Source organism: Triturus cristatus, chromosome 8 (genome assembly GCF_964204655.1).
Source record: "Triturus cristatus chromosome 8, aTriCri1.1, whole genome shotgun sequence".
Classification (NCBI taxonomy): Eukaryota; Metazoa; Chordata; class Amphibia; order Caudata; family Salamandridae; genus Triturus; species Triturus cristatus.
The window spans coordinates 1,348,489,809-1,348,514,460 of record NC_140591.1 but is presented as its reverse complement, the minus strand read 5'-3'; the positions used below and the strand labels follow the sequence as shown (position 1 = coordinate 1,348,514,460).

At 44.0% G+C, this 24,652-nt stretch overlaps 1 protein-coding gene across 2 annotated transcripts in view; it reads right to left on the bottom strand.

Annotated features, from left to right (window-relative positions):
• Positions 1-24,652, bottom strand: part of NCAM2 (neural cell adhesion molecule 2) — a 1,313,898-nt gene that overhangs the window by 569,329 nt on the left and 719,917 nt on the right. The window lies entirely within an intron of this gene.

Below are 24,652 nucleotides of genomic sequence, written 5' to 3'. Positions count from 1 at the left end.
CTCCGAGATACAGAGAGTTACAGTAATCCAGCCTGCTGAGGATAATGCTTCTAACAACCGTGTTACGAGAATCTGCAGGCAGCAATGGGAGGACACGGCGTAGAAGTCGCAGTAGACCAAAGCAGGTACTGGAAGTTTTGCTAGCCTGTGAAGCCAGCTGAAGGTTGTTATCGAACAAAACCCCCAGGTTCCGTACAGTGCTAAATGGCGTCAGTGGAGCTGAATCCGGGGCGATTCTGAAGTCCACCGGAGGATGTTGAATCAGTTTTGTTGGTGCATAAAGCAACAGTTCTGTTTTGTCTCCGTTGAACTGCAGACAATTTCTCAGTCCGTAGTCTGCCTCATGCAATTTTGGAACTGCTCCAGAGAGACTGCCTGTTTGCCTTCCAAGGAAAAGGCCAGTTGGGTGTCGTCAGCATAATTGATCAGCTCCACCCCAAACGCTTTAATGATGGAAAAAAGCGGTTGTAAGTATATATTAAATAGGATGGGGCTGATACTAGAGCCCTGTGGAACTCCAAAGTCGACTGGTGTGGTCTCTGAGATGAAGGAACCCATGGTCACCCTTTGGTGTCTTCCCGTTAGATAAGAGCGCAGCCACTGTAGTGCTTGGCCCCCAACCCCAACCTCCGTCAGCCGTCGCAGCAGTGTTTCATGACTCACGGTATCGAATGCGGCTGACAGATCTAGGAGCACCAAAACAGCGGTGCTCCCTGTGTCAGCCCGCATCCGCAACGTGTCCAGCATGGTGACTAATGCGGACTCGGTTCCGTGGCAAGGGCGGAAGCCGAACTGGTCCCTGTCCAGCAAACGGTTAGCCTCTAGATAACTCGAGAGGGATCTGCTCACCGCCTTCTCCAAGATTTTAATATTGGCCGGAAGCTGGCAGGGACGGTTGGGTCCAGGGTTGATTTTTTGATTAGAGGGGAGACCAAGGCCAGTTTCCAACTATCCGGGACCATGCCCTCTGCCAACGACTGATTACAGATCTGGCGCAGCCAGGGGAAGGTCGAGTGACCCCAAAGCTTCCAAACCTTCTGGGGCAGTGGGTCGAGGGGGGAACCTGACGAGATGCTGTGTGCCGTCTTGATAAATGACTCATCTGAGAAAGATGGAAAAAGGGTTAGAGAACAATCACCACTTGGCTTCTCGTGGTGCGTTCCTTTCCCAGAGGCATCAGCTACTCTATCAGAGACCCCGAAGAGGTCCGTGATCTTCTTCACCTTGTCCTTAAAGTAGGTAGCAATATCATCGCATAACCTCTTAGAGGGTACTACTTTATTTTCGAGGCAGCTAGGGGCCGATAGGGAGTTCACTATTCTAAACAGTTCCCTTGCTCCATTTGGGGCAGACGCTATAGAGTCAGCGTAGAAGCTCGCTTTGCGATCCAGGATAAGTTGCTTGTATCTACTCTGTGCGGATTTCAGCGCCGCTTTATCCCTAGCAAGAAGCCCCTTCCTCCATTTCCTTTCAATCTGCCTACAGAGCTGTTTTAACTGTCGCAGGTCATCATCGTACCAAGGCGCTGATGGTCTGCTCCTGACTCTAATCCTCTTCTTCGGGATTAAAAAGTCCAGTTCGTTAGTTATAAACTTATGGTAGGCATTGTAATTATCCTCCACCGATCTGGAGGTTAGGAAAAGACTAGCTGTGGGGAGAGTCAACCGTGATCCGGTTTTGGCCAATCTGACCCAGTTTCTACCCTCTCTGTATGTTGCCGTGGTTTCGGATTGGCAAGAGGTAGCTGGTAGCAGTATCTTAAATTGAATACAAAAATGGTCTGTCCAAATAAGCGGGTGAGAGCCTAAAAGTTCGACCTCCGTCTTATTTGCGAACAACAGATCCAGTATGTGGCCTTTTTGGTGGGTGGGAGATGTAACTAGCTGGTGGAGGCCAAGGCCAAGACAGGTAGCCGTTAGATCCCTCAACTGGTTCTTTGTGCTTGCGTCCTCCCGCCAGTTAAAGTCACCTAGGACAACCATCTTAGAATGTGTGAGTGCAAGGTTGATGATTATATTCAAAAGAGGTTGCGTTGGAGTGTGCAGCCCCGGTGGACGATAACAGAGCAGACCTGTAAGTAAGTTCCCTCTGTCGCCTTGTAGTGAAAAGGCCATGACTTCGATCCCCTCAATCGCCTCCGTATGTAACAGGCTCGGGCGCAAATTCTCCCTATAGATTAGTCCCACCCCTCCTCCCTTACCGCCCTGTCTGGGTTTATGTATAAACTTAAAACCCTCTGGACAGGCGGAGCCAATCTCCACAGCTGCATCTGCTCTAGCCCATGTTTCTGTGAGGAAGAGCGCATCCAACCGCAGATCTTCTAGTAGCAGTGCAGTTTCAGTGTGATGCTTAACTAGCGATCTGCAGTTCAGCAGAGCACATTTGAGTGTGCCTGGCTCTTTCAGAGGTCTCTTGCCTGTTCTAGGTACTGAATTGCAGGGTTGCATAGCACCCTTGCTCTGAGTGGGTACAGTGGGGGCCATCCTACCTCCTATATCCAGGAGCTGTAGTCTGGTGTACCGGCGGCGTCCCTAAACGTCGCTGGCAGGAGCTTGAGCCATCCTATGCTCGTCCGGCACGCGGACGGGCGCAGACGGGCGCAGACGGGCGCAGACGGGCTTGCCTCTGGCGCGCCTCCGGCGCGCCATCGGCGCGCCCGCTGCGCGCGCGCGCTGCGCGCTAGCATTTGGCCCCTTTTATGTCCTGCCCCCTTATAGACCCGGTGCCCCTGGTAATATGGCGCCTGGCTTCGACCTTCCTGCCTATTCCAAGATGGCGCTTGACAAGCTGCAAATCGCGATGTAAGGCAAGGGGGGTCCCGCTCAAGCAGCAGGTGAGAGAGTAATTTTTATAGTGCAAGTATGCGGATGTGCAGAAGTAAAAACCACTTTTTTTAAAACACACAATTAAAGAGTTAAAATCGGGATCAATCCTCTGTCCAAACCCCGAGTGAACTCTGTGCAAATAGCAATAGTTAGCAGCAAAACGATATTCTTTTTAAAAGGACTAAGCAATAGCTGCCCCCGAGCGGCCTCTCGGCTACTCACAGAGTATGTCTTCGTCAGGTAGGCCTGCGCGCTAGCATTTGGCCTCTTTTATGTCCTGCCCCCTTGTAGACCCGGTGCCCCTGGTAATATGGCGCCTGGCTTCGACCTTCCTGCCTATTCCAAGATGGCGTTTGACAAGCTGCAAATCGCGATGTAAGGCAAGGGGGGTCCCGCTCAAGCAGCAGGTGAGAGATCCTTACTAGAATCCCAGTTACAAATGGCACATTCAATGGTCCAGAAAGATAATAAGAGCAGCAAAAAGGCTCCTGAAGTCCTTCATATATGAAAGATCACACTATTCATGGCATAAATAATGAGAAATACTTTGGGAAATAGTATAAGCTGGCACACTCAGTTTTCCTCACAATGCAAGGAGGACAATTGGAAACCCCCAATTCACAGGACCAAAGGTGGTAGTTGGGAGGCTTTGAGCCTTGTATATATTAAGTAAAGGCACTAACGGTTTGCCACCTAGGGAGGGAATGAAGATAAAAAGGGCCCCCACAGTTTGGGTAAGTTGTTGGCATCTTGCTGTGGTGTTAATATGCCATTGTTGGGTTGCATCAAAAGGTAACATCTAAAATTGGAAAACTAGAGACCCTTAGAAGCTAGTTATTATTTATGGTGATAGAACGCATGTTCTGAGTTTCTGTACTACAGACTTTTGTCTGGGACTTAGAATGATGATGTCCAGATCAAGGTCGGCCATAGAAGTGTCAAAGACTTCCACCAAATGTTTTAAACTGTGGAGAGTGTGTGCCAATAGCACAGCGCCATCCACCTATAATAATGCAGGGGCAGTGGTAGAATAAATCATAAGCCCTTCCTGATGCTGCTTACCCGGGACAAATTACAATTTGTTTATATGCAAGATAAACAAAAGTGGGCCAGGATGTAGTCCTTGTGTGTTTCACATTCCAATTTAAATGAGTTAGCATATTCTCCAAAGAGTCCGAACCTCACACTTGCAAAAAGGTTACTATGGGGACCTGAGAGAAAATGAACCAACAATGAATCCAGTCCCTCGTCCAAGAGCAGCAGCCATAATTTAGATCTAATAAATAAATCAAATGCACATGAGATGTCCATGAGGGTAAGGTGCAATGGGCATTGCTTTATTATGGTATATTTACCAATGATAAGATGGAGTTGTAGGCACCGCTCCCTTGTACCGAGTTCCTCTCTCAACCCATGTTGACAAGTGCTCAGTATGCCTTATTCATTTGCCCAATGCCTGATTCTATTAAAGAGAACGTTTCCCAATACCTTGACAGTAGTCAATAAATTGATTGGTACCCCTCCAGGCAAAGGGTCCTCCTAGAAGGCCATTCATGCAATGCAGTAAACAAATTATGTAGTTTCACTTTCAACTTAATGGAGGGGTGCATTCAGTCTATTGGCTTCACACCACAATCACTGTTAGGTGGTAGTGAGTAGATATACAAGAACTGCAAGACCCACAGCTCTGCTGGAATAGAAGAACAAATACCTGTCATATGACTTTGACTGGACCTAATTAAATTAAATGTCTGACAAAAAGCTTCTTAATTTGCTAGCCAAGAATAATGATTGGAAGTCTTTGTTCTTTTAATCTCTTTATAGCTGCCCCTTAAAGCAGACCTATATTCAAGGAAAAAACAACTACTAATATATTATTCGTAGGTTTTGTGGATAGGCCACTCCTCAGACCTCTATTGGCAATGGAGCAAGCTACATTAAACCACCTCGGCAAAGGATGCTTCCTGGGATTTACTGGTTTAAGGAGAAGGCTTTTTACAGCAGTACACATTTGACATCGGCAAAGATGATTTGTCTGCTACCTGTCTGGTCTGAAGGACGGATAATATGTATCTACATTTACATTTGATCAAAGAATCCAGATAACACTAGGATTCAAGAAGTTTCAGAAAAGACACAGATAATTGCTCCTTGGGCTTAAGCTGTGATGTACTTTAGAAATACTATATTCCTTGGCCAAAGGACTTAACAGTACAGCAGTCAAAGGGTTATGACAAAGTATCACATGCTATTAAATAATTCAATAGACTACTGAATTCGAATATATAAATTATTTTTGACAAACACCCTCTTTAAAGAAAGGTTGGAATTTATGGCAAAGTGGGGTCACTCCTCTCATGCATGATTACATAGGGCCCAGTTACGAGTTTGGTACTCCTGGTGCGGGCCGTCACGCCACCGCCCCACTCCAGAACTGCCAAGCAGGGGGTCCGCCCACCCACCAGATTACAAGTTTTTCCTGGTCTGGTTGGTGGGTGGTGTGGCTGGCCTGAAGCAGTGCCCTTCAAAAGCACCTATGTATGCCTTAGAAAGGCCCCGCCCAGGTGCGCCACAGCGAGTACCAGCACAGCATGGACTTTGAAGTCCAGTCCATGCTGGAACTGAGGGTGCATGCACGGAGGGGGGACACAACATGTGCACTTCTGCATGCACCCCCATGCATGGGGCACGAGGGGGCCAGTTTTATGACCACCATCAGTTTCATGATTTATGACCGCTGGCGGTCATGAAGTTGTAATATGCTTGGTGGTGCCGCAGTGGCACTACCAGCATATTGTGAGCCCCTGACTGTCATGGGACCACTAGGGAATGCAGTTACCTGGCGGTTGCGGCAGTGCTATGGTGGTCCAACCGTCAAAGTTGTGATACAGCGGTTGTACCACCAGTGCTCCAGTGGCTGGGCCACCACCGCCATGCCCCTGCGAGCCTGGTGGTCTTCAGACCGCCAGACTCGTAATCAGGCCCGAAGTCACGTTCCAAGATAAAGTTGCTGAGCTCAACCCCTCTGTTATTACGACAAAGGGAAACTGTGACTGTAACTTGTTGAGTAGGTAAAAGAACCACAACTTAGTTCCTGTTCATAAACAAGTATTAAAATCACTATCAATAACCCAGTTGGACAATCTCAAGGGAAACTTAGGAGTCACTACAATTATTAATTTATGCGTAATAAAACTCATCATTGTAAAAGTTAATTAGCAGATTATCTTTTAAAGAAATTCACCAGAAAACGCGTGAATCTCTCTGTTCATAACATGAATAACAGTTCGAGAGAAATCTGGAACCAAGCTGATAGCCCCCCTCAGCTCTACAAGATCTGGATCTGACAGCCGAAACTGATAGACAAACATATCCATGCCTAAATATGCCAATCACAAATGGGTCTATGACTGACCAGACCTGGCCAAACCTGCAAAATTCCAGCTGACAATGCCTAACATGGAAATGGAAGTCACCTGTATGGGATAAGTACTGGAATAGCAGCTGACGATACAAACATCTGGTAAACCTTCAGAGTAGGTAACGGGGCTTATAAGACACTGTCAATCCAATTCATTAGAGCTCTGCAGATGGAAAAACCTATCATAGAGCAGTACAGGGTAACTACTGGCAATTAGAATTATATTAAAAGCAGGGGCAGAATGAAGCATGAGGAGTGAATTGGCTGGTCTAAAAATACCAAGGGTAGATCTCTAATGTTGTGGCGCTTATAATTAAATTTGGTCTGAGGAGCAAGAAAAGTTCTTACAAAAATAGGTTTTCTGAAATTAATAATTACACAGTCGCTTACAATACTTTGGAGGTAAACCATGAAACTCTCTTTATGGAAAAGGATTTGATCAGAATTGTAGGTATTAAAATTCAAATGCCTTGACATCTGTTGGATCTAGCCCTACTGATCAGGGCCACACCCAAACCTTTTGCCTTCAGGCCAAGGTATACACTATGGTTTTTACAGAATCAGAAGTAGCAGAGGCCATAAATCAAATGACAACTAATAAAGCCAGATGGTGTCCCGGCCGATCTTTTTAAATCCAAAGTGACACCATGGTCAAAACTTCTGGCTCATGTTTTTAATATGGCATGAAAATTTGGCCTGCCCAGATCATGGTCTGAGTCAGTTATCGTCCCGGTTTTTAAAAAGGGCAATAGAGGGGATCCAAGCTGCTACAGACTAATCTCACTTATAGATTCTGCCGTGAAGGTGCTAGGAAGAGTGGTACTCAGCAAACATACGGTTTAGTTAAACAAAACTAATACACTATCAAACCTGCAATATGGATTTAGGAAAGGGAGGGGCACCACTGACCAATACTTGAATCTGCACCTATTAATTGAGAAGTATACCATAGCCAAGAAGGGGACATTGTATTTAGCGTTGATGGATATTTACTCGGGCTTCGAACTAGTGAATAGATCCAAGTTATGGGCCATTCTAATCAAACTAGGTGTGGACAAAAACATTGTTTACTTCCTTGCTGACTTGCACAGGGATTTGACAGCCACAGTGAGGTTTGATAAAAGGGGGAACTGCTCCCAGGGAATACGCATCATAAATGGAGTTAGGCAGGGATGCATCTAAGGCCCCCTACTTTTCACCCTATATTTTAACAACTTGACCTTTTTTTAGGGGAAGCCAGTAAAGACATCCCGCGTGATTCCAGCCCTCCTATATGCAGATGATGCCGCCCTACTAGCAAGAATTGCGGTTGCTCTACAGTGTCATTTAACTTCCTTTGCTGCATTTATGAGATCTCTGGACTTAAGTGTAAACTTCTCAAAATCCCACTCAATTATAATTGGCTCCAGGCCTAAAAGGCCTAAAACTCTCCACTCTGAGGGTAATGAGAGTACTAGGGTTACTACATTTACTTACATAGGTGTCATACTTGATGGCATAGGTACATGGGTCCCACAAATGAATGCAAAAAGAAATGTATTGGCCAGATCTATATCTGCGGTCCTAAACTTTGCACATAGGCTAGGGACACAACCATACAAGCACTGTTAAATGTATACAGAGCAAAATGCATTGCTTTCGCAGACTATGGCTCGGACATATGGGGATTTAAAGAAGCAAAAGAAATCCTAATAGCTGAAAACAAATTTTTAAGAAATTTGCTATCGGTGCCACAATCAATACCCTCATACATAATACATCAAGAGTTTGGGATAGGTTTTGTGGCTGACCTAATTGAAACGGCACCTTTACTAAAAATGGATAGCAACTTGGTTAAACCCTGAACTTGAAATGAATCCCGAAATCTTGCGAGATTGTTTAGCTTTAGACCGAGCAAGCAGCATTCCATGGTTGAGTTACGTGAAAAGGCTGGCAGTGAAATTAGGGCGGCCTGATTTATTTAACTCTCAGGACAAATTAGTAAAGGGAGATGTGCAGTGGGCCAAGACATCTTACCTATACATGGCACTTGTGGAAAGAGAGGCAAGAGAGTTGGCAAAACCAACACTACGTGCCCATCAATTGTTAAAAACGTCTTGTGCAATTGAACCCTATTTAAATGTGGTAACTAACGCTAACCATCGCTTCCTCCTAGTAAGATTTAGGCTGAACCAGTTAATTTTTTTATTGCTGAACCTCCGGGATGGAGAAGGAAGGAGGACCTAGGTGCCTGTATATGTGATAATTTCTCCACCCAGGACACAATGCACTTTGTTTTATTCTGTGAGCACTTTTTGCACAGTCGGAAACATTTTATTCTTCCAATTTTACAGGGCAAAGGATTTTTTAGACAAAACCTGTGCTTATATATCTACAGATGCTGACCAATGTCTGGGAAAGTTTTTAACATAGCGAGTTTCTTAACAGCAGCAGTCAGAATAAGGAGGAAAAAGTGAGAGTGATTCCCATGATCTAGAACATCAAAGCTATTTTTTATAATCTGGTTTTAAAGCTGTTTTTAAACTGTTTGTCTACCTTGATTATGTAACTAGTGCAATATCCCTGATGTTAGCTAATGTCATATTATTGTTCTTAAACTTTTTATTGTGTAGAATGATTTTATGGTTTTAAGTAACCGAATAAAGTAATTTTGACTGACTGGCCTTCATCCCTCCTGTTTTCCAGAATTTGTTTTTGTTGGCATTAGGGCTCTGTGTACTTTACCAGTGCTACCCAGTGCTGCAATGCTTGGGCTCTCTCCCTAAAACATGGTAACATTTATCCTACATCTTATTGCCTCCTTTAATTTACTTACATGTCCCTAGTATATGGTATTACATGTAACCAGGGCAAATTAAATGGTATAAGTGGGCCTGCAAAAATAACAGATGATGGAAGTAATGCTGAACAGTGCAAACATTCACCCCAGTCACAGATCTGGGTGAAATCCATTGCTTGTTCTTCACCACACCACCCCAGTTTGGACCCAGCTATATGCAAATAAGTCTTGACCCTGCTCCTCATGGGAACAGTTCAGCCTGAACTGCCAAGCCAGGTCCTCCTTGGACTGGAAAAAAGCATCCTGGGACTCGGTTTTGGGGTATCACCTCTCATTAGCCAGGCTAGCTTGAATCTAGTGGCACAGTGAGCACAGGGCCCACATCTGGACATATTCTTCCCACTTAGGGTGACATAAGCAAAAAGAACAGATGATGGATGGAATGCTGAATAATACAAACATTCACCCCCAGTTACAGATCTGGGTTTAGTCCATCGGTTTTTTGCTCACCACTCCAGCCCAGTTTGGACCCATCTATATGCAATTTAGTCATGACCCTGCCTCTCATGGGAACAACATGAACTGTGAAGCCAGGTCCTCCCTGGACCAGAAACAAGCATCACGGGAAGGGAAAAAGAAGAGGAAAGGTAAGCCACTCTTAAAGAGAGTTCCAGTGAGCCAAGGGTCTTCTGTCGCAGTACAGGAGACTCCCCAAAGGTGGCACTGCTGAGGCTTCAACTGACCACAAGGAAGTCCTGAGCAGTCAGGAAGCAGTGAAACAGCAGGCTGCTGCCCCTGCACTAACAATAGAGAGAGTGGAGGAAGGGTGTCTGCCACAGGATGTGGCAGCACCCCACTCTAAACAGCAAGAGAAGTTCCAGGAACACACAGTTGCCCCTAAAGCAGCTCAGCCACCTTTGCTGGGTGCTGGCCTTCCTGGCTGCACTGCACCTGACATGGGAAGCATACCCCATAGACAAAAGTAAGTTAGGCCCCGGATCCTGTTGGTCATGGTGGGGTAGCTCAAGTGTTGCGTAATTTCTGTGGGTAAGCTAGGTGTTGCCCAAGCAAAGTTAAGGATAGAGGGGCTGGGCACCTCACAGCCCAAACTTAAAAGAGAGGAAGAAAATGAAAAGGCTGAGATAAAGTTTCAGTTTAAAATGTATCCTGTTACTGTAGAGATGGGTCAGCTTCCAGCCTGGTTTCCTTACTTTCTTCCTCGCCTGACAGACCAGGGAAACTCTCCCAGGGTCGGACTGAGTCTCCTGGGCTGCTGGCTGGGGAAGGGGGTTGCATCAAAATCAGGACTTTTTGCAGTCCCCCCCCCCCCCACTGTTTGCCCCCATTTTGACTAATAGGTGCTCGTTTTCTGACTCTGCTGGTGCCCTCAGATCTGCTAACCAGACCCAGGGCCTGTGTTCTGATTAGAAGTACATGTTAGTTAGGTGTAATTACAATTGTTACTGACAACCTACGTTTAAATCCCTAGTATATGGCAGGGCATGTATGTTTAGAGGCCCGGTTGATTTCATGCACTTAAGTGTGCATTGCTGTTTAACCTGCTGTCATTTTAAAGGCAACACTGCTTTGCAGGTTGCTTTTAAAATTAAATGATATGCAAATCCAACTTTGGAATTAAATGTACTTCCAAAGTCTTAAACTAGCCTATTTTTACATATGAGTCACAGTTAAAGTCTCCCCCAGGAGCCCCAATGATAGGATGCCTTGTATCTATAAGCTGGTACATTATAAAATATGTTTTATATGGCTTGGTGAGGGCAAAACTGCCAATTTCGTTTCCCCCCATTGTTGCACATTGGCTCCACACTTGTTTAAAGCAACAGCACTTCGGATTCACGAACTACACCTCCCAGGCTGCCACGCGCCCAGGAGGGAGGAGAATCCCGACGAAACCGCGCTCGAAAGTGCTCTATCACCACCGCAGCGCGGGACGCGCACACTTGTTTGAAGCAACAGCACTTCGGATTCACGAATGATACCTCCCAGGCTGCCACGCGCCCAGGAGGGAGGAGAATCCCGACGAAACCGCGCTCAAAAGCGCTCTGTCACCACCGCAGCGCGGGACGCGCACACTTGTTTGAAGCAACAGCACTTCGGATTCACGAACTACACCTCCCAGGCTGCCACGCGCCCAGGAGGGAGGAGAATCCCGACGAAACAGCGCTCAAAAGCGCTCTGTCACCACCGCAGCGCGGGACGCACACACTTGTTTGAACCAACAGCACTTCGGATTCACGAACTATACCTCCCAGGCTGCCACGTGCCCAGGAGGGAGGAGAATCCCGACGAAACCGCGCTCAAAAGCGCTCTGTCACCACCGGCGGCCCATCCTTGCCTGTCAGGGTCCGGAAGAGGCTGGGCTGGGCCACCCCCCGTGCCCTGAGCTAAGGTTGGAGAAGAGTTCACGGACGACGAGAGATCCTATAGTCGCCCGACGACTGTGCCGAATAGATTATAAATGGAACAAGGCATATATTGCTGACACAGGACCCACCTGCTGCTGTGAGACGTGCAGAACCGGAGGTCAGCTCCTGGGGGGGTGACGCTGTTGGTCTCCCTGTCGCTTCCTTGCACCATTGTGCGGCCGGAGTCTACAGCTCCCAGAGAGCTTTGCGGGTACTTTTACTTTCCCGCCCTGATCGCGCCCGGAGGCACTTTTTAAGTTGAGTTGCTCCCTTCACGCTCGGGAGAAGGGAGAAGGGATGGGGCAGATTGTTGCAGTTCGGTTAGACCGAGGCTACCCCCCTGATTGTTGCGCTACTTAAATATGCATTGGACACAGTAATATGATTGTTTATTTTAATTTGTGATCATTGTTTGGGACATTATTCAAGAAGTATTTGTAAGGCTTAAACACTACTTTGGTAGTATTTACTTGAGTTTTTTTTACATAGTACTGAGAGTTAAAAGTGTATTATTGTGTACACTAATGGCTAAAAACAAATCAACCATGGATAATTACTTAGTCAAGGTGGTGAGTAAGATTAATAACGATAGAAGGAAATCACTGGGCCGGGAGAGCCTCCTGGAAATATCATCTTCTCCCCCTGACGATAGTAGTAGTTCAAATGTTGTTGCACCTCTTGTCACTGATGCTTTATTAGTGGAGATTCCTGTAATAACGGCCGTAGACCAGGATGTTTTAGATCAGGACCCACCAGATGATTCCATGGTCATTTCAATACTACGCTCTCCTGTTAAGAGAGCGGTAAGGAAGTGTAGGAAAACGCAGTTTAAGCGGGGCGGTGCACAACACAAGCTAATATCTGAAGCAGTACAGAGAAGTACTATTGGCCATAAGGAGACCATGACCAACAATTGTGGCATCAATATAGATATGAAGTCTGATTTTTTGGGTCATATAGCCAAGGTACTTGAAGCTAAATTAGAAGTTGTTGTTAAGCCACTTGTGGAAAAGATAGATTTATTGACAGCCGAAGTGACTAGATTGGGTGGCCTCTTAACTCAAATAATCAATGATCAGAGTCTAATACAGAGGGAGATAGTGGAACAACCTGGAAATGTTGTACAGATGCCGTTGATAGAGAGAGTAAGTACATCTAATCCCAGGGAGATAAGCCGAACGGTCGGCAATACTACTCAGACTAAAGTGGCTTCAATTAGCACAGTGTGGTCTTCAGTCCCAGTGAGAAAAATACGCTCCATTAATCTACCACCAGTCTGTGAGCCATATGTTGTTGTTCTCTCAAATGTTCCACCCCTAGACTCTTCACTACCTAATTCACGACATGAATCACATGATTCACTTTAACGAAAGACAATTTCTTGGTTGAACAAAAATTGTGGGTTTCCTACAAATTATTCGGACCAGATATTATCTACTAGACGGGTTTCTTGGATTGGCAATGCTAGGAAAACCTGTAGAGGTGAATGTGTAATTATAAACTTTAGACATCCCCAACATGTTGCGACTGTGTTACTTAGAGCGGCATCGCTGGCACTGGGGGAGAATAGTGTGGGTGTGCACCCTTTGGGATATTTTTATAGTCATCTAGGTAGGGTCCCCCAGGTTAACACTATAAGTAGGCCTCAGAATCCCAGCAGATGCCCAATCTTCCAGATTCCTACTAATAATAGATATCTGGCATTGAGCACACTGGATCAGAATGATTGACTCCTGTCGGTTGGTAATTTTGATTTAGAGGTAACTGTAGACACTCCGGCTGGAAAGTTGAATCCGAGTATCGTCGAGTTTGAACAATTAAGGATGGAGGCTCCCACATTATCTTACGATGTTAGATCTAGATCTGCCTTGACTCTTAAAGTTGTGGTAACAGATGAGCTCCCAAATTGTGTAGGAGCTAGCAATGTTAGTCTGGGTGAGGCTGGACAGTGTTGTATTAGGAGCACCGAGGTAGAGGGAAATAATATTGAAAATAATCCAGTTGATGGAATAAATACCTCAATTAGCCCTGTAGATGGTTCAGCTAGGCATGATAGATTGGTGAATGTATTTTCACCTTGCCCAGAAGGAAATCTACCTGTAAGATTAACATCATGGAACATATCAGGTATAGCTAGGAACCTACGGGATGTAGCTTGGTGCTCCAATATTGAGTATGACATCATTCTCCTTCAGGAGACTTGGGCCATAGAAACGCCGCATAGGCTAGGGTACAAAACATTTTGTTGTGATGCAATCCCGTCAGTAAGAGGGAGAGCGTCAGGGGGGTTGGTAATTTGGGTAAGAGTTACTCTAGAAATAGATGTTACCCAACTGTCGATTTCTTCTCCCGACTTATTGGGATTAAAAATGGTGACTAGGGAAAAAGGAGTCATATATTTAATAAATATGTACAATAGACCACATTCATCTAATAAGGAATCCAAGGTGGTAGAGCTTTTGGATTCTTTTTTAGATACACTAAGACCAAACGTACAGGTAGTAGTCGGAGGGGATTTTAATTGTAAATACGAACCAGTGTTGGGCCTGGATAACTTATTCGATGAGCAGGATATTGCAAATAATGTCCTGTCTCTGGATTCCACTGGGTCAGCTAAAAGCACTATAGCTGCTATTCAGATTTTACAGCTGTCCGTGGCCCATGATTTAAGGGCATGCAATGGCCGTTTTCAGTCCGACAGACCATCGGCCCCAACATTTTGTAAAGGCAACTGTAGGTCACATATAGACTTTATATTGGTCTCTCTGAGCCTATGGTATTTAATAATTGATTTTAAAATAGATCATAGGACAGAGAGTGACCATCTTCCACTTCAACTATGGTTAGACCCTGAGCCTTTTATATCTAAATTAGCTGGAGAAGCTATGTTAAATAGCTCTCTTGGGAAATTTCAGGCAACAAATAATAGGCGTGCTCTAAGATGGCCTTATATCCTGGCTAAAGAAGAGACGATGCTAAATATTTATAATACATTTGCTGATACCATTGAAGCATGCCAGGCGCTCCTATTGGGCACCCAGGGTGTTTTAGATCTGCACTATAAATTGGTAGATGCGCTAACTCCCCTCTTGAGTAAAATTTACAAAAGGGACAAGAACCGAAAAGAAAATTATTTAGAGTTAGCTAATCAATGGTATAACAAGGAATGTCGCATAGCTAAGTCCCATTTGATCCAGGCTGTCAAATCTAAGAACCCACAGGGTATAAGAGATAGTAGACAGGCATATAATAAAACACTGACCCAAGAAAAAAAAGCTTGGGATGATGCCCTATGGGATGATCTTTTAAATGCAGCTAAATTGAGAGATCAGGGCGCTTTTTGGAATATAATTTCAAAGGGAAATAAAAAGGGCAGATCACCTAAGGATATTTACCTAGATGAAAAAACATGGTGCGACCATTTTTCTAAACTTTATTCTAACGACAATGAGGGGTTGCCCATAGGGGATCAAGAGATCAACTTAGCATTGAGTATTGCTCCCTTGCGATTTAGCTTAGAGGAGACTACCCAGGTATTACAGGCCGTCAAAACGGGCAAAGCCCCAGGTCCTGATAAGATCCCCGGCGATTTATTGAAGCATGATGTGGAAGTTTGGGGGCCCTGTATTAATTTTTTATGTAACTCCATAGTGGCCGGAACACCAATCTCCGAAACCTGGAAAGGGGCAGCAATTGTAACAATTTTTAAAAAAGGTGATCGTTATGATCCGGGCAATTACCGTCCTATAAGTTTAATAGATCTTTTACAAAAGGTTTTTGCCAGACATATTTTAAATAGACTTTTAGAATGGATAGAGGGGACTCAGATATTAACTAAATACCAGGCAGGGTTCAGATCAAAAACTAGCACGGTTGATCAGGTATTTAGGTTCACGTGCATCTGCTGGAAGTACATTAATATAAGGAAGGGCAGTTTGTACGTGGCGTTCATAGACTTGAGGGCCGCTTTTGACCTCGTTCCACGTAATTTGTTGTGGTTAACACTTAAGAATATGGCGGTCCCTGGTGAGTTACTTAAAGAACTCATCAGATTACATACAGGGAACTTACGCCAAAGTCAGATGGGGGAAGGGTGGTGACATTTCAAAGGCCATACCTGTAGGACGGGGTGTGCGCCAAGGCTGTGTGCTGGTGCCTACACTCTTCTCATTATACGTCAATGATATACCTATTTACTTAAGGGACTGTGACCATGACTCCCCGAAGTTAGGAGACGAGGCGATCACGGCATTACTTTTTGCCGATGATACGATTCTCATCTCACAGACTCCAAAGGGTTTACAAAACTTAGTGAATTCCTTCTATAGCTACTGTGTAGGGAAGGGGTTAGAAATAAATTCATCTAAAACAAAATATATGTCCATAAATCCTCAGAAGTCTTTTAGGAAGAACTTGGCCTTAAATAATCAAAAACTGGAGTACGTGGGGAGTTTTAATTATCTAGGAATTATGCTGGATAGTACCCTTTCATGGAAGGGGCAGTTGGAAAAAAGTAAATTATCCTTAAAACAAAATTCGATGCCTATTTTAAAAGTGCACGGCGGTAGTCATTCAAAAGCTATTACGCCGGCACTTGAGGTATTTAAGGCGAAGGCCCAATCAGCGGCACTTTATGGTGCTGAGGTATGGGGGCATTCCTGTAAAAGCAACTTTGAAAAGGAAGAAAATTATTTTATACGTAGGTTGCTTAAAATACCAATTAGAACCCCCCTAGTCCCAGTGTTCCTGGATATTAATCTTAAAAGGACAGACTATCAAGCCATATTAAGGCCACTGCTGTATTGGGTTAGGTTATGGACAACCCCGGAGTTGAGTGATTATAAGAGTGGATTGATAGAAATAATTCAGATCGATGAGTATAAGAAAATTGCATGGTTAAAGCACATTTTCCAGTGGTATAACAGGTTAGGGCTCTCCCATGGGAAGATCCTCAGAACATGACGCCGCCCTTCAAAAAGCTCGTAAAGTCTACTTTCTGGTCTTATGTCAATGGTGAATTATTTCATAGCTCATCGATTGGCACATTGACTCAGAAATTTTTGACTATAAAGGATAATCCTGAATTTGAACAATTCATGGATGATATAGGACCACCACTAGCAAAAACGTTATATCTGCAATTCAGATATGGGGTCCTACAGACTACCGCAAATACTTGCAGGTGGGGGGGTAAAAATGACAGTGGTTTGTGTACCCTCTGCTCTCTAAAGGCAAAAGAAGATGATGTCCATCTATTGTTCTTTTGTCCAGTCTATAAAAAATTGAGGGACCGTTGGATCAAACCCTTAAGCAAAAACATGGGGGTTAGGTCTTACAAAGAGGCAGAACGTATAATCAAGTCAAATACCTCGCAACTGGTAGTGTTTTGTACAAGTAGGTTTTTATTCAACGTGTACCTCATTAGGAAACAGATTGGTTGTAAGTTGTAATGTACTGTTGTGGTCTGCAGTTTCCCTTAGCCCTGTATAGTTAGTATAAAATGCACTTATTCCTTCTTTTAACGTGTTTTTAAAAAAAAAATGTTTTAAAATGTGGCTTTTTAAACTAATTTAAAAAGTATGTTTTTGATTTTTAATGCAGTATTTGCACAATCGTTGATGTAGATTAATTGTTTGTTCGCCCCACTGTATGTATTAACTTGAATATTTGGTCTGTGGTATTTGTATATAATTGTTGGAAATGTCTTTTTATGTACTTCTTGCTTTTATGGCTATATTAGCCGAAATAAAGCTCAAGCAACAACAACAACAACATTGGCTCCATAGGCTAACATGGGAATACTTTCATAAAGTAGAAATATTGACAGGAACCTGCTAAAACAGACTTCAAGGTATTACAATGATTGTTATAATAAATCCAACTTGCCATGGTTAGATTCATTATAACTATCACAGAAAATAAGCTATAGAACTTTCTTTTCTGATGACTGAAAAATCAGTCTTCCAGCAGCCTCTCCTGATTGGTCAGCCTTTGGTAGTCTGAGCAAAACTGCTCTGATGAGGTGTTAGGTTGCCTGCATAGAGGCAAAGGACATCTGGTGGGAGGAGATCTCCAAGCTGTGAAGCAAAAGACAGGAAAGAAGATAGGTCCCCAAACTGGTCTTCAAAGAGGGAATGCCAGTTAGGAGAGGGCTCCGGCTCTCCCCCAGTTCCTGCACCCCCAGCCAGACAGGAGCCCCAGTAAGTGAATTACCAGAGGGGCTGGAAGGGGAGTGTTATGAAAATGTACCCACACCAGTGGACTGGCTTAGCCACATCTTAACCTCCAGGAGAGAGTTTCTCCATTTTAGATTTCAAAGGAATAGTGCTTTCTGGGATAAGAAAATGTTGTACTTTGGAGGAAGCTGTCATGCCTGAGGGTGGCACCCTGCACCCCATTGGTCAGGGTGCCCCTTTGCTTGTCACCCTGGAACACTGGAAAATACTCAGCAACTCAGATCCCTGTCTGAAACTACAAGAAGAAGGACTGCCTGCCCCCGGAAGTGAGCTTGGAGGACGAAGGAGAGTGAAGCTCTGAGGTCGGAGAGGTGGAAAACTTACAGCGCTCTGAAAAGAATCAGCCACAGAGTGGAGGAATCAGACGAGAAGCAGATGGAAACTGTTTAAAAACTTCATGCAAGTAAAAGCGCCAACCACTGATAGTAACAAATGCAACTGGTAAAAATAAGCGAAGTGAAGTACGAGGCTCGGTAACGACACAGCGAGGTGAGGTAAGGACGGACAGCCACGGGGAGCCGTGACTGTGTGAGTCCCTTGTTTTCTATCCCCAGTGAGCTTTCTCCATCCTTAGCAGTGTCCAGTCAGGGCTAAGTGGTCTCCACCGTCTAAAACCGGTTAAAAAGGGTCAGCGGTATTCAATAAACTGGAGTAAGTCAGTGATCTTAGCAATCCAGGGTCCAATACCCTAACTACCTTTGGGGTGTGAGGCGGCGATGGCTACAGTAGGATTCAGATACCTGGGAGTTTTTTTACTCCAACCCTCAGACCTTTTATGATTAAAACCTGCCTGTTCCACTGGAGAGACTTCGTAATGATGTCAAGCATTGTAGGTCACTTCCCCTCTCCCTACTGGGTCGAGCAGCCCTTTTGAAGATGCTGGCACTCCCCTGATTTCTGTATATTCTTCAAAACTGTCCACAAAAGGTCCCTGACTCTTACTTTAGGAATATTGACAGGGAGGTTAGAACTTTGCCCTGGGATGGGAGGCCGCCTCGCATAGCTCTACAAAAATTGACCAAGGGTTGGTCTGATGGTGGTATCACCCTCCCTGATATGCGACTATATTATTGGGCCTCTCAATTGATAGTGGTGAACCATTGGATGCACCGTTCACTGGTAGACCCAGCATATCTGCTAGATAAATATCAAATGGGCAGGAAAGGCTACCTAGGAGGCCTCTACTCAAAAGTTCTGAAACATCGATACCTAGGTCCGACAGCCCACACAGTAAACATATGGCACCAAGCTAATCGAGGTTTAGGGTGGTCGGGGTGACTGACTCAAGCCACTCCGCTTTGGTCCACCCAACAACTGGGTATGCTATGTCACCAACCGGGATTTGATATGTGGGATACCATAGGCATCTCGTCCATAGGCTACCTAGTGAAAAAAGGTCAAATGTTAACATTCACGGAACTAAAGAACCAATATGAACTAGCTCAAGGGGAAAAAGTTATTACAGATCCGTCATGCCCTTACTGGAGCTATTTCCGAATTGACATATCTACCGGAGTCCTCCCTCTAGAGAATCAGTTTCTGTCGGAACCTATGTCAGAGAGAGCCGTATAATTGACATACAGGAAATTATGCAATAACCTACCTGATCCGTTTTACACTCTTCGGGAGAGGTGGCAAGCTGGTGTTGGACAGATTGCAGATGAGGACTGGCAAACAGCATTAATGTCCCCGAAAGAGAAAGCCATTTCTCTAAGGCTCCGCTTGATCCAATTAAAAGTCCTTCACAGGACATACCTCTCTGGGGTCGCACTAGCAAAAATTGGGCACAGACCAGACTCGATGTGTCTTCGTCGTTGCAGCCAAGAGGCAACCCTTTACCATATTATTTGGGAGTGACCCCACATACAATTTCTGTGGGAGAGAGCTACAAGACACATGCAAAGGGCGCTAGGTAAAGAAATTAGCCTTACGCCATGCTTAGGGCTTCTTAATATTTGGGAGGTAATGGACCTAACAGAGGTGGAACAACAAATGACCACACTGTGATACACACTAGTCAAGTGGGCCATTGCAATGAAATGGGGGGTGGGGGACGAACCATCACCAAAAAGTTGGGGGCAGGAATTAGACAAATACATGATAGCGGAGAAAGATGTGTTTAAATCCCGGGGTTGTCCTAAGAAATGGGATAGAAAATGGGATTAATGGAACTTGTATCGAGGCGAGTTGTGTGCTTCGCCAACTGTAGATATGAGTTGAAGTGGCAGATATGAGATAGGAGTATAGAGCCAAGTCATTATTGATTCCTTTGACCCTGTGAATGTTATAAATGTGGTGCACTATATATAATTATTTGACAATTGATGTACGTCTTCTGTTTCAAATCAATAAAAATATCTTTAAAAATAAATAAATACGGGCAGCGGTGGCCAAAATCAGCGGGCAAGCGTGTAAGTCAGCTGCGGGAGAGAGATTGATCAGACGACATCAACAGAAAATCTACAGCCCTGGGTTTGAATATATATTGCGGTGGACAAAACGGTGGACAAGCTACTTGAGTGACGTCTCCTTGTGTTAGCGTTTGGCCCTGGTGAAACACAAACAGATTGACTGTGTTTTCTCCTTTGTCCCAAGGTCCGGCTGGAAGTCGGAACAAAATTAAAGGGACCAGCAACATTTATTGTGGTATCTGAAGATTTAAACTGTAATAGACTGTTTAGGAATAACACGAGCGGCATTTAGTCTAAAACATTTTTCTTTTTTCTTGCTCCGTACATTTATTGCTGACAGTAATTGCAAACAGGGTTACGAAAAGTTAAATATGAGGAAAACGAAATTACCACCAGACCAAGGAAAGTCCATCTCCCCGGACTGGGTACAGACTCATACACAGACCTCACTATTGAAGTTTATTACTGGTGCTATGGACATATTAGAAAAACATATTACTAATGTGGAAGAGTCTCTTCTAGTATGTGGGGATCAGAACCCAACGTCCTCAGCTACAGCACATTGTCTAGACAGTGGTAAGGCTGGGCAGACAGAGATTGAAGTAAATGGGTGTATTCAGAACATATCCGATACCATTATCACCTCTAGATCTGATTCCCCGCTCCCGGCGGGACGGACAAAAAAGATCCGCATGTGTAAAACAACCAATGCACAATATAAAGAGATTACAAGCAGTAAAAGGTCTAAGCCTCAATGCTCGAATCCTACAAAAGAAATAATTGATGTCCCTGCCTAATCTAAGAAGGCCAGTGATCTAAACAATTGGAAACTGAAAACATTGTGTGTAGCTGTTAAATCCCTTGACGTATTCATGAAAAACAGCATAGAGTGTATCTGCGCTCAATTAATTGAGATCGAAGCCAAATGCTCAAACTGCTTGGATAAATTGAACTCCCAAGTAACAAATGAGCCCCTGAGGAACGAGACAGCTAGTAGTAATGCAAATAAATTACATCTAGAGAAGCAAATAAATATTGCATGTACATATAGCCCACAATGCTCTAACCTGCAGGCCAAACCGAGCAAACCAGGGAAAGTTGGGACACATTCAGATATACTGCAACCATTGTATAGTAATCCAACTCCTGTAGTTGCTCCGCCACTGCATACTACTGAGTTTTTAGATCTCCCACCTCCATCTAAGGGCCTACTCCGCTAAGTATCCAAATAACTCCCACTTATCAGCCATATAACGTTCCGATCTCAAAGAGATTCTAGGGCCTGGAAAATTTAGAGGATATAGATTGACCAACAGCAATGGGTCAAGAGGGAATGGGGCAGAGCGAACTAGAGATAAATGCATTTAATTACTCAAGAGGACGGAGGCAAGGAGATCCACCATATTCGCCGGATAAACACACTGGATTACTGTTGTGGAATGTGGCAGGGCTTAAGAATAAAATCAACAATCAAGTATGGGTAGATTTTGTAAACAGGTATGATTTTATATGTTTGCAGGAGACCTGGTTGACAGAACCAGTACATATAAACAGTTTTAGATTTTTTTTTTACCCTGCTTTTCCAGTGAGTCATGGTAGACCCAAAGGTGGTCTATGTATTTTTGTCTCGAATAGCCTGCCACCCGTCAACACAGTTACAGGGCAAATTAACTCTTACTATCAGGTGATTATGTGTAAAGGGTCAGGTTCAGAAAAGATGGCTGTGGTGAATTTGTATAATAACTTTCAAAAAGGAGAGATGGTGCCTCATTTAAACAACTTATATGAATGTTTAGACAAGCTGGCTAATACTAAAAAAAAAGAGCTATCGATTGAGTGTGGAGGAGATTTTAACATCCAATTGTGCCGCTCTCAGGATGAGAAAATATGCGGCATGAATAGTTTAGAAGGCGCTTGCAAAACGCATTTCCCACACAATAGCTTTGATGATAAGATAAATGAACTGATCTATTAGCTGGATTTATCCTTTTGTAATGAATTGTCAGTGCCATATGCGCCAGTTAAATGTACTTTCAATGGGTGTAGCAATCCTAGTACTATTGATTATGTTTCATGTTCGAATAATTAGTTGCGTCAAGTCTTCTATTTTAAAACCCACTCCATTCCACTAAGCGACCATTATCATCAATCAGCCCAAATACCAAAATCATTATTCATCAAAGATGATAAAGTCCCTGCATCGACTCTTTGTGGTGACCTAGAGCTAGCCACCACTAATGGTTTTTCATTGCGATGGAGCAAGATCATTCCAGAGGACTTCCTTGGGAAATTAATTAAAAGAATAAGGAGTGACTTTCAGATATGGCTGGATGATAGTGCACAGCCAATAGATATTATTAACTCCTTTCTAACTATTAGCAAATCAGTGAAAGAGAACTTGCAGTCAACAACAAAGATGAGAAAGATTAGTAAAGGTTGGTTCGACAAACACTGTACAAAAGCTAACAAAAAACTTAAAGAAGCACTTCGTAGAAATCCAAGGAATATAGATGAGGTTAATAAGGCTTAGGGATGAGGCCTGGGATGCTCTGTGCGAAGCAAGTAGGTGAAATGATAATAATACATTCTGGAGGTTAGTAAATTCTGCCCCATTGAACGAAGATACTGACCCGGGCATTGTGGTTGCAATCCCTGAGGATGATTGGACCAAACATTTTTCTGCTATTTATGCTTCACAGTCTTTATCTGATCCCATCACCACTATTGATGTCAATACAGACATCGACCAGCCACTAACTATCGCACCATTCTCCCTAGATGAGGTGACCGAGGTGACCTCATCCAGGGAAAGGGGGCAAAGGGGGCAAAGCACCAGGCCCTGATCCCATCCCGGTGGATATGTATAAAGCTAACATCCCATGCGCCCATTTTAACAATCGTTTTAAAAGCCTGCTGTATGACAACATTTCTCCCAACATTGGGTGAATCTGTAATAGTTCCCATTTATAAAAAAGGGGATCAACACAACCCTGCCTGCTACCGACTGATTTCGCTGCTCGTCTCTTTAGTTAAAATCGTTGGTATAATAATTTTAAATAGGCTGCAAGAGTGGGCTGATAGCAAGGGTGTGTTGACCGACCTCCAATATGGGTTTCGCACTGGAGTGGGGACAATCGAACAGAGCCTCAACTTGTCTATCCTCATAGGAAAATACACGAATATCAAAGGCGGTAAGTTGTATTTGGGATTTGTCAATCTTACTTCCGCCTTTGATTGTGTTAACCATTCTAAACTCTGGGTGATTATGGGCGAGATGGGTAGGGACTTACAGATAAATTCTTTTTTAAGTGACTTATATTGAGGAGCCAAGGCTAGGATTACATATGGAACCCACGGCGAATGCAACCAGTCATTCAGCATAGGAAGGGGGGTAAGGCAGGGCTGTGTCCTGGCACCTTTCCTTGTTTCACTTTACATCAACAACGTGGACACTGCCCTGGTACTGCAATCAAAAAAGATCTTGTAAAGGTGGGACACCGTCCTATGCCTGCCCTCCTCTATGCTGACGATGCCGTACTGAAAGCGCGTACCCCAATTTCAATGCAGCGGGTACTCAATGACTTTGTCAAATGCATGCAGGATCTTGACCTACATGTAAATCAGGCCAAGACTTTTATAATGCAGTGTGGGAGGAAAACTGGTAGCTCCCGAGCTATGAGAATTAAGGATACTATTGTTGAACACACAAATACCTTCTCATATCTTGGCGTGTTATTTGACAAAAGAGGTTCTTGGAATCAAGCAATCAAAACAAGGTCGCTACTTTTCAGAAGGGCCGCACTGCCTTACGCAAATTTGCCCTGAGATTGGGTTCTAACCCCCCCAAGGAAATTCTCACTATCTATAAGGCTAGGTGCGTTAGCAGAGCAATGTAAGGGGTAGGCATATGGGGACATGGGAATTGCATGCCGATACAAGTAGTGGAAAATACGTTTTTTAAGATATATACTTGCACTTCCCAAATCCGCATCAACCTTTGTCTGCCACGTGGAGTTGGGTTTACCATTTTTGACAGATCTAATCAAGACCCAACCAACCCTGTTGTGGCATAAAATATGGACGTCTGAGTACACTGTTTAAACTAACTTATTATTAAGCACTGCTTAAACTCTACTCATTATGCACATATTCCCTGGTTAAGGTATGTAGAGAGTTTCTGCAAGGACTTGGGTCAGCCTGAATATTTTAATAAACCTGAAAGTTTAGGGAAATTGGGCAGAAAAGTTTTAAAAGCTGATTGCCTAGTACATTTAGAGAATAATAGGATGTGGGAAGAACTTTTGAAACATTCTGTGCAAAGAAACCAGTTACAACTTTCAATTATATCTCAGGATAGTTACACATCAAAAGCATAGATATGTTTAACACATTTTAGGATGGACATTTTTTACCACATGATTACGTTCCCTGTGGTAAACGATTGGTTCTCCAACTACCTAATTGCCCATGCGATAATGCTTCACCAAAGCCAACAATGCATGTTGTTCTTTTTTGTAAATTTTTAAAAAAATGGAGGAAGTATATATTAAGTTG